General features: G+C 41.9%; 1 long non-coding RNA gene across 2 annotated transcripts in view; it reads left to right on the forward strand.

The window, feature by feature from the left end:
- Positions 1–5,034, forward strand: part of LOC149458048 (uncharacterized) — a 28,977-nt gene extending 23,943 nt beyond the window's left edge. The window contains exon 4 of one of the 2 annotated variants that reach the window (XR_016313523.1): positions 4,883–5,034. This is a non-coding gene — a long non-coding RNA (uncharacterized LOC149458048). Of the gene's footprint in view, positions 1–586; positions 1,498–4,882 lie in introns of those variants that run through there. The other variant, XR_016313524.1, reaches the window with a different exon arrangement.
- The last annotated feature ends 5,458 nt before the right edge of the window (positions 5,035–10,492 follow it).

The following is a 10,492-nucleotide window of genomic DNA, read 5'->3' on the forward strand; positions in this document are numbered from 1 at the left end:
GCTTGAATGTAAAGGAAAAACCCAAGATATATGTTCACAGACTCTGAAGTCTAATTACTCACTTTTCCCAATCTAGAACAAATATAAATATAATAACTCAATTATTCTATTAAGATCCAACTCATTCATACTTATGTTAGTACTGTTAATAAGAAGATATTAGATATTTAGGTTAAGGAAAGCTTCTAACACATTAGTATAGTGTCAGTGCTTTTTATTAACACTGCTCATTGTATTAGTGTCACTGGGGATGTCAGTGGTAGTTAGTCAGCTCCCAGCCAGTGTCAGAATGCCTGCCGCAGTCCCGCTATAGGTCGCTGACCACCGCAATTCCTAGTATAAAAAATAATAAACATTCCAGTTTATATACTGCCAGTTGTAGATACTATAACTTTCACGTAAACCAATTCATATACAATTATTGTGATTTTTTTTTTTTTTTTTCTAGAAAAGACATGTAGCAAAATACATTTTGGCCTAAATTTATGAAGAAATTTGATTTTTAAATTTTTTTACTGGATAGGTTTTAGAGCAAAGTCAAAAATATTGGGTTTTATTTCAAAATTGTCTGTTTTTTTGTTTATAGCACACACCTCGAAATCCACGGGGGATTACATCAAGAGGCGTAAACTGAAGGTTTTGCCATGGCCTTCACAATCTCCTGACCTCAACATAATTGAAAATCTATGGATAGACCTTAAAAGAGCAGTGCGTGACAGACAGCCCAGAAATCTCAAAGAACTGGAAGACTTTTGTAAGGAAGAATGGGCAAAGATACCTCAAACAAGAATTGAAAGACTCTTGGCTGGCTACAAAAAGCGTTTACAAGCTGTGATACTTGCCAAAGGGGGCAGTGCATGCTATAAATTCTGCAGGGTGCCCAAACTTTTGCAGACGCCATTTTTTTGTTTTCTGTTATTTTGAAAGTGTAAATGATGGAAATAAAATCTAACTTTTGTTGACATATTATAAGAATGTCTAATCTGTAATTTGATGCCTTTTGGAGATTTTTCCATCTTTCCTTGGCTTCTTTATGCACATTAATACAAATTTTTAGCTGGGGTGCCCAAACTTTCGATCCCCACTGTATATATAAACACTTAAAAAAAAAAAAAGAAAAACTTACAGTTTTCGGCCAAGTGCTTGCTGAATCTTTGGTTTCGGTCCAGAATTTCCATTTTGGTGCACCACTAGTTGTAAGCCGTTCATCCATTCTACTGGAAAGGATTCCAAGCCATCGTCTGTCTGGCAACACTAAAAGGAATATTAGACCTCTTGCCTTATGAGGTCTCAGGCTCTGGGAAGGATGTCCATGTGGTGGTGGTTAGAGCACTGAGGCTGGTGGAGGAGTTCTCATAATTTGTGTGTCACAGCAGGAAGCATTCATTTTGGACTTTTATATGGACCTATTACTTTATATTTGTTATTGTTTTTAAATTATTTATATGCACAACAGTGCAACAGAATTTCTAAATGAAAGCATTTGGGGTATCATAATAGTGTGAGTGCGTCTGTTTGTTTTCATTTCAACACTGAATTTATTTATTTATTCATTGGGTTTGCACTGAGAGCTATTTTTTTTTTTTAAATTTTTGGACTTAAAGCTGAGCTCCAGTTGAACAAAAAAAAACAAAAAACAAATAAAAGTCAGCAGCTACAAAAACTGTAACTGCTGACTTTTAATATGAAGACACCTACCTTCCCCCCCCCGGTCAAGCAGTGTCCTCACCAAGGGTGGTTTCACCAGATGTCTTCTCTCTCCGTCACCAATATCTTCAGTGTGGGCACCTGGCTGTGACAGCTTGCTGTCAAATTCGGGTATCCACTCACCCCCCCACTGTAACTGCTGACTTTTAATATGAAGACACCTACTTGCCCCCTCCCCCCGGTCAAGCGGTGTCCTCACCAAGGGTGGTTTCACCAGATTTCTTCTCTCTCCGTCGCCAACATCTTCAGTGTGGGCAACTGGCTGTGACAGCTTGCATCTTGCTTGAATTTGCTGTCAAATTCGGGTATCCACTCACCCCCCCACCCCCACAAACCAGTGCCAATCCTTAACGGGGAGCAGGGAACAAAGCCTTTAGTTTTTCATGTTCTTTCCTTTAGCATGATACATGGATCAGGTGTTTAAAGTGGAGTTCTGGTCCCGGCCACCTCCCAAAAAAAAAAAAAAATTAAAAGTCAGCAGCTACAAATACTATACCTGCTGACTTTTAATATTAAGGCACTTACCTGTCCATGCATCCAGCAGCGTCCTCACCCTGAGCCTATTATTTAATCAGCTATCAGGGGCTGGTGCCGCCATCTTGACTAAGCAAAAATCGTGCTGCGCTATGTGAATGGGCCGCAGTGCTCTGGGACCTTGGAAGTGTCCCAAAGGGCTGCGAGGGGGCAACTAAGCCAGAAGTACCAAGTGTCAAAACCAGGTACCAGCTTCCTCCCACTTTTGAGTGGAACGCTGCTTTAAGGGCTTCTCCACACCAGATGTATTGGGGCTGGGCTGACAGTTGAACACAGTCACAACACATAGAAAAGGCAAAGTTTCTTGTCAGTGAGGTCAGTTCACCCACAGTGCTGCGGTGATCTGTGAAGCTTGTCGCAGCGTACACCACCACATCACAACACCGCTGCAGTGTACAGAACTGAATGAAATGTCACCTGTGACACTTCTATAAAGTCCTAACAAAACAAAAAAAAGTAAGCAGTGCAATGTGCTGAAATTAACACATCGGTACTGTTCCTGTCAGTGCACGCCAGCAGTGCCAGGGCTTCTCAACCTTTTTTCAGTGAAGGCACCCATTAAAATTATGCACAATCTCAAGGCCCCCTATTCTACAATGTAAAAAAAAAAAAAAACCTAATTGTTTTACACAGTGCAGCAGAATCCATACACACAGGACACCCAACATTAGGCACACTGGTACTGACTAGTATTCCAGTGTTTCTCTTCTTCATTTTCTCTCCCTCTCTCAGCTAACGTGACCCCAGTACTGATGGAGAGGGGCAGGGGAGGAGTAAACAAGGATGCTGTGCAGGCGCTCACTGTCCACCTTATCAACTAATGACAACATTGGTTGTTAAGATGCTGGGGGCTAGAAGGTTGTAATTGTGAACAATGAAAACCTGTGGCTTTGTGTAACTAAAAGACAAGCTTTATCCACCTAATAGCTTGTATACAATTTGTAGCCATTTTGCCAAGGCACCCTTGAAGAAATATGAAGGCACCCCAGGGTGCCTGGTCACTCTGGTTGAAAAAGGCTGCTCAAGGCACAACAATTTTCATTTAAATATATTCTTCACATTGCTACAGTGAAAATCTGTGTTTGAGCAGAGAATACCTTTGCAAACCCCAATTTTACCTTGTAAAAGTAGCAGTGACATAATCTTACCCACTGCAGAGAGATCTCAGAGAGGGACCCAGCAGGCTCCACCCACTACAGTGAGAATCTACAGGAGGGGTGGAGACAAGACCGGACACCCGGCACAAGGAGAGAGAGCAGCAGGGATCGGTCTTTATTACTGGAAACTCCTGCACAGAGCGAATGTTTCACACTGGATTGCTGCACAGATCTGGAAGAAATACACAAAGCGCAACAAGAATTAAGGAAGAATACATGTCTCTTGTATTTAGACAGTATTTGGTAATCTCACATTTAGCTGCAAGAGGTCTAAACTAGTCTAAATAGACATGTAATGCTATCCTTAAAATGAAAGTTCACCTTTCCACAAAAAAATAAAAAAGGTGAAATAACAAAATGTAAATGTGATTACCATGAAGACCCATGACCCTGGTAGAATACAAGGCAGCCTTTTTGTCGGCCAAATGATTCATTCATCCTCTCCATTTCTTGGCTATTTGTAATCTAAGACACCATCATGAACTGAAGAGACAGGTGTGTCATGCTCTCAGGTTTGAGGTTGGACCACAATATGGTTGTCTTGTACGAATTCTGGTCTGAATCCACTATCACTGCTCTCCTGGATCACAGGTTGGTTATAGTCCTTCTTCCTGAAGATAATCCCCATGTAGAACTTCTGGTTACTAGAACTCTGTACTTGGCTAGGAACAAAAGTACAGTGCTGACTATCTCCCCAACCTCTAACAACTCGCCTTTGAATGGACAAGGTTTATTCCATCCTACATTCAAAGATAAGTTCACCTTTTGACCTAAAATAATAAATGCATATTTCTCAGGTAACAAAATGTACATGTATTATTTTTGGTTGCTGGAGCCTGTAAAGCATTGCACCAGTGATCAGAAGATCACTGGTGCCATGCAGGTCTCCTGCAGATCTGTCAGTATACAGTATCTGCTTGCCTGTACAGGATGTACGAGCTAACAGATATACTGATACGAAGAATCAATCAACTACCACGGCGCTCCACTGCACCATAGTAGTTCACTGAGAACTACAAGCTGACATCCACTAAGGCTGTCAGGACTTGTAGTTCATTCATTCACAGAACACTGTGAATGAATGATGCCGCCATGTGGGCGAAGCCCTGAACGGCTGCGCTGTTTTTAAATCTGACAGCTTGTACGGGGAACTTTTCCCCATACTTTTTTTAGGCTTTTCCCCCCGTTTTCACCTGGTGATCTGGCCAGTAACACACCTCCCCCAATCTGGATGAAGGAGCACCAGAGACACCATTGGACAGCAGGATTGTCAGTCTGGGGGGAGGGGAGTGTTAGATGGAATAGCAGATTTAAACAGACTAACAAATTGAAGCCAAACTCCAGCTAATACTTCATAATCATTTATAGCAAATGTTTTTTTTTTTCTTTTGAGATAAAGCTTTTACATACAGAAAAGATCATTGCAAGCAACCCTGCTAGTGGGGGAAGGTTTGCCTTATCTCTGTAACTGATATGTTTTGCAGGAGAGCTTGTTCTGCTGAAAACCAACAGACCTAATGGCAGGATCACCAGATTGAAATAGAAGAAAGAAAGCTTAAAACAGATAAACGAATACAGCCATCACATCTAAAATGTGGTAATCTGCAATATAATAAATGTTTGCTTTTGGGTTTAATACTGCTTTAACAACCCTTCTCTTTGACCCCCTGCTCTAGTCATGCACAGACTCTTTGACCTTGTGGGGTTGATTTACTAAAGCACCTTGTTGGCAAATGGTTGCAGTTCCTTGCATGACCGACTACTTTTAGACAGAGAAGAGATTTACTAAAGCACAACAAATATTATTATTATTATACAGGATTTATATAGCGCCAACAGTTTGCGCAGCGCTTTACAATACAAAGGGAGACAGTACAGTTACAATACATTTCAGTACAGAAGGAATAGGAGGGCCCTGCTCATGGAGCTTACAATCTAAATAGACACAATTCGGAATGTACTATGCCCCTGACATGTGTTTACATCTGTACGTGTGTATATGTGGAGGTTTCTACGAGCTGATTGACCGTGTAATAGGCACCACAATCTGCCTGTCTGTGGACACTGGCGATCTCCTGACAGATCCGGTCCATTTGGTGAATTGCTATTTATTAAACAGAGTCGTGGTGTCTGAGCCTGAGTATGCTAGAGAGCCATGTCTCAGACCTGGAGAGCCTCTACTAGAGGAATAAAATGGCTGCAAAGTCATCCTGCCATCATCTGATCTGTATAAGCAAAACATGGAAAAAAAGCAGAGGGCTGGCTGTGGACACAGAGAAGTCAATTGCCTGGAGATCGATCCCATGAAAGGTCTGTCCCATTACCCAATCATTGCAGACCACAGCTCCAACCAACCAGGAACATCCCTCCCAGCCTATTCATTCCTCTCTCTAGCACCAGCCGCCTAGTACATCCTGGTTTTTCATACCGGCATTGCAGTATCACTTGGTGACGTGACCAGTCCCTGAAGTGCAGTACAAGCTGGTGTGGCTAGCACAAGTATTGTCCCGCAACCACCAAAAATTCAAACAAAGACCTGTAGAGCCCATTGTGTCCTTCCGGATGTGCTTGCAAATACTGATTGGCAGCCCACAAACTCTGTAACACCCGTACTTCCCCCATTCACTGTCCAGCCCACAATTCAGGTGGAAGCAGCAAGTTTAACCACTCCCCTTGATTTTTTGGAGCGGTTTTTCACGGAAGATCTGTATGGATTGATTGTGAAACAAAGTAATTTATATGCAAAACAATTTATCGCTGCCAACCCAAATTCGAGCCTTGTCAGCCCATTTGTAGTGGAAACCTATACAGTTTCCGAATTTTTAGCCTAACCATCAACATGGGCATTACTAAAAAAAAAAAAAAAAAAATGAATTGCGGTTGTATTGGTTTACAGACCCGATTCATCATATGCCCGTGTTCTCTGCTGCCATAGCCAGGCATAGATATGAGAATATAATGCGATTTATGCATTTCAATGACAATACACTTTGTTGTCCTCGGGGTGATCCTGAATTTGACCAGCTCCACAAAATTCAGCCCCTCATAAATCACCTTAACCAGAAATTTGCAGATGTGTATACTTCCCAGCAAAACATCTGCGTTGAGGAGTCCCTCATTAATTTTTCTGTCCGCCTTACATTCAAAACGATTTCTCTCCAGCAAGCGTGCCAGATATGGGGTCAAAATTAATAAGACCTGTGAGAGGACAACAGGCTATAATGTAATTTTCATGTTTACAAGGGTAAAAATAGTCACGTGCAGCCCCCGGGATGCCCAGACTACATGGGGAGCAGTGGCAAGATAGCTTGGGACTTGGTGTCACCCTTTTCCCATATGGGGAACCACTTATACATGGAAAATGTGTATACAAGCGTGCCACTATTTAGACATTTGTACAATCTTGAAATTGGTGCATGTGGCACAAGTGCAACCTAATCTCTGGGGCTTCCCCCAATGGCTTGTATCCCCCATCTTAGAACGGGGGAGAAGGCCAGCTTGAAAAACGATAAATTGCTCGCAGTGAAGTGGAAGGACAAAACGGGATTTTTCATCCTGTCTTCCATTCACGCAGACATGACCATCCGAATTACCATGGCAGCTGGTGTTGTTGAGATGCCCCTCTGTGTCCACAACTATAACCTTAACATGGGACGGGTGGACTTCAACAACCAGATGATGAAGCCGTACTTAGTTTCTCGTAAAGCCAGACGCTGGTACAACAAAAGTGTCTGTATATTTATTTTAATTGGCTCTGTACAACGCTTTTGTGCTTTACAAAGCAACTGGAAGAAGTGGATCCTTCCTAAAATTCCAGGAAGAGATTATCACGGCCCTTTTGTATCCAGAAGGTGCTATGGCCCAAACCCCTAACCCAGATGCAGTGAACCGGCTGCATGAGAGGCATCTTCCTGATGCCATTCCTGGTACCACAACCCAAAAGTCACCCCAAAAAAATATGTTGTGTCTGTAGCAGGATGGAATTAGGCTTGACACTCATGTTAGGTAGTTAGAAAACTGGCTATTGCATTTTGAGAGACCCGAATATCTGCTTGTTACAGTTTAAAAAATAAATGAAAACATTTAAAAAAGCAAAAATTGTTTTTGAGCATTAAAATGTAAAAAAAGTGTTCAGGCTTTCAAAGTGGTCATTGGATTTCAGGCTCCTGTATGTGGATAGGCTGCCAAAAAGTCTCACACATGTGCTACCCCCATACTTGGTAGAAGTAGCAGAATATATTTTGGGGTGTAATTCCACATATACCCATGGCTTGTGTGAGCAATAAATCATTTAAGTGACAAATTTGTGTGGAAAAAAAAAATTGCCCTTTTCCAAAAACGTGTGGAAAAAAAAAAAAGAATTTTCCATGGACTCAACACACCTCTCAGCAGATAGCTTAGGGTCTCTATTTTCTGAAAAGGGGTAATTTGGGGTGTTTGTAATGATGTGAACTTGTGAGCCACTATGGTGGTATATAAATACTTATAAATAATTAGCTCCTATAAATGTGATGGTGCATCAACACAGAAACACATACTCATAATATTGTGTGAAAATGAATAAATAAAATATTAAATGCGTCGCGCTCCTCAATATTATATAGTGATGAATAATATAAATATATAAAAAATAAATAAATGAATAAATTTAAATAATTCTAAATGAATCCATGGTGATAGAATTTAAAAAACTCCTGGTGCTATATTTGATTAACCATATTAATAAAATAAATAATGTGAAAAAAGCTGATAAATTCAAATTATATGGACACAGTGTTAATCAAATCAGGTAAACTGAAAAAAGACCCCCATACGTAGTGGTATATTATGTGCAAAACTTATATGTGCAAAGATGCAAAAATATTTCATAAAACAGTAAAGAAAAAAAAAAAAAAAAATATATATATATATATATATATATATATTTATATATATATATATATATATATATATATGATAAAAAACAATATACTAATTCATATAAAAAATAATAAATAAATAATGATAAAACAATACAAATAATATAGTGTGCTCACTCTCACTTGTGCAGCCTAAAATAGTGATTAGAGCTATATACTGGTTATCCTTAACTCAGGTGACATGTAATTGTCCCGAAAATGGAAAATGTATTGCTGTTGGGGTAGATTGTAATATTACTTTCCTTCCACTAGATGGCCTTTTCTTCTGAGTTATAAGGGCTGGATAGATGGAAATAGATATCTCCCCTCCTCCTGTTAAAGTCTATCTCCTGTATCCTCTTCTTCCCTTTTGCTCCTCCAATTTAGGACATGTAAAAGAAAGATTCCCACATAGTGCTTTATCCTTCATACAGGGTTTTAATGTGTCTCCAGACAAATGCAAACTTACATTTCACAGGGTAATACAGAGCGTTTTTAAAAGTGTGTTCCCTCGCACAATAACAGTACTCGCCGTTCCGCTGTTGGTGGCGTCGGGACGTCAGAGCCCCTCCCCTGGGGTGTTTGTACTGCTCTGGCATTTTAGTAGCTCAAGAAATGTGATAGCAATCAGAAAGTAAAAGCTGTGTATATTCCAATATATACAGTAGTAGTTTGTAGATGCTATAACTTTCACACAAACCAATCAGTATACACTTATTGGGATCTTTTTTTACCAAAAGACATGTAGCAGAATACATTTTAGCCTAAATTTGTTACTAAATTTGAGTGTACTATATATTTTTTTATAACCGAAAGCAAAAAAATAGTTTTTTTTTTAAATGTTGTCTTTTTTTGTTTATAGCACAAAACATAAAAAAAACCGCAGAGTTGATCACATAGCACCAAAAGAAAGCTCTATTTGTGTGAACAAAAGAACATAATTATTATACAGGAATTATATAGCACCAACAGGAGGGCAAATGGTTAATAAGAGTGGTGGTGTCTGAGCCTGAGGTGCTGGAGAGCCTCTACTAGAGTCATGTCCCAGACCTGGAGAGCCTCTACTACAGGAATACAGCGGCTGCAATGTCATCATCCTGCCACCTGCTGTTCCCATGTCATCTAATGCGGCTTCTACAGATCACAGGGCTGGCTGTGCACACAGGAGATCGATCCCAGGAAAGATCTGTCCGATCACCCAATCATTGCACACCACAGCTCCAACCAACCGGGAACATCCGTCCCGGCCTACTCACTCCTCTCTCTACAACCGCGCTCACCGATTGGCAGTCTGGGTCCAAGCTTGCTGACAGCCCAGTCCAGAACTGACAGGGGGGCGGTCCCAGTAACTACACCAACGATCTGCAGGGGGCGGTCCCAATAAATTACCCAGCGATATGCTGGGGGGGGTGTCCCAGTAACTAGCCCACCCAGACCCCGCCGATCATATATACAATCATTTAAAATGATAAATCTCCTCCCTCATTCGCCCACATGTCGCTGGCTCCACCTACTTCATCAGGCTCCACAGTCCATTGGTTGGCCAGTCCGCCTCTCCGCAGCGCTCAGACGATGTTGACTCTTCAGACTGAGCAGCATAGCGGGTTGCTAAGCAACGTGTGTTGCCCCTCCCACTTCCGGGCCGCAGACTCCTCCCACTTCCGGGCCGCAGTTCCCTCTGTTCAATAGAGTCTGGCGCGGAATGGAGCTCCATTTTTTGATACATGTGACCTCCATCTCCTCTCTCTACAACCGCGCTCACCGATTGGCAGTCTGGGTCCAAGCTGACTGACAGCCCAGTCCAGAACTGACAGGGGGGCGGTCCCAGTAACTACCCTACCGATCTGCAGGGGGCGGTCCCAGTAATTACTACACCGATCTGCTGGGGGCGGTCCCAGTAACTAACCCACCCAGACCCCGCCGATCATATATACAATCATTTAAAATGATAAATCTCCTCCCTCATTCGCCCACATGTCGCTGGCTCCACCTACTTCATCAGGCTCCACCTACTTCATCAGGCTCCACAGTCCATTGGTTGGCCAGTCCGCCTCTCCGCAGCGCTCAGATGATGTTGACTCCAGCAGCTCCTCCTTCAGACTGAGCAGCATAGCGGGTTGCTAAGCAACATGCTTTGCCCATCCCACTTCCGGCCCGCAGACTCCTCCCACTTCCGGCCCGCAGTTCCCTCTGTTC

The sequence above is a fragment of the Staurois parvus genome, unplaced genomic scaffold, assembly GCF_062004578.1.
Source record: "Staurois parvus isolate SC_StPar_1 unplaced genomic scaffold, SC_StPar_1.0 ptg000298l, whole genome shotgun sequence".
In the NCBI taxonomy this organism is placed as follows: Eukaryota; Metazoa; Chordata; class Amphibia; order Anura; family Ranidae; genus Staurois; species Staurois parvus.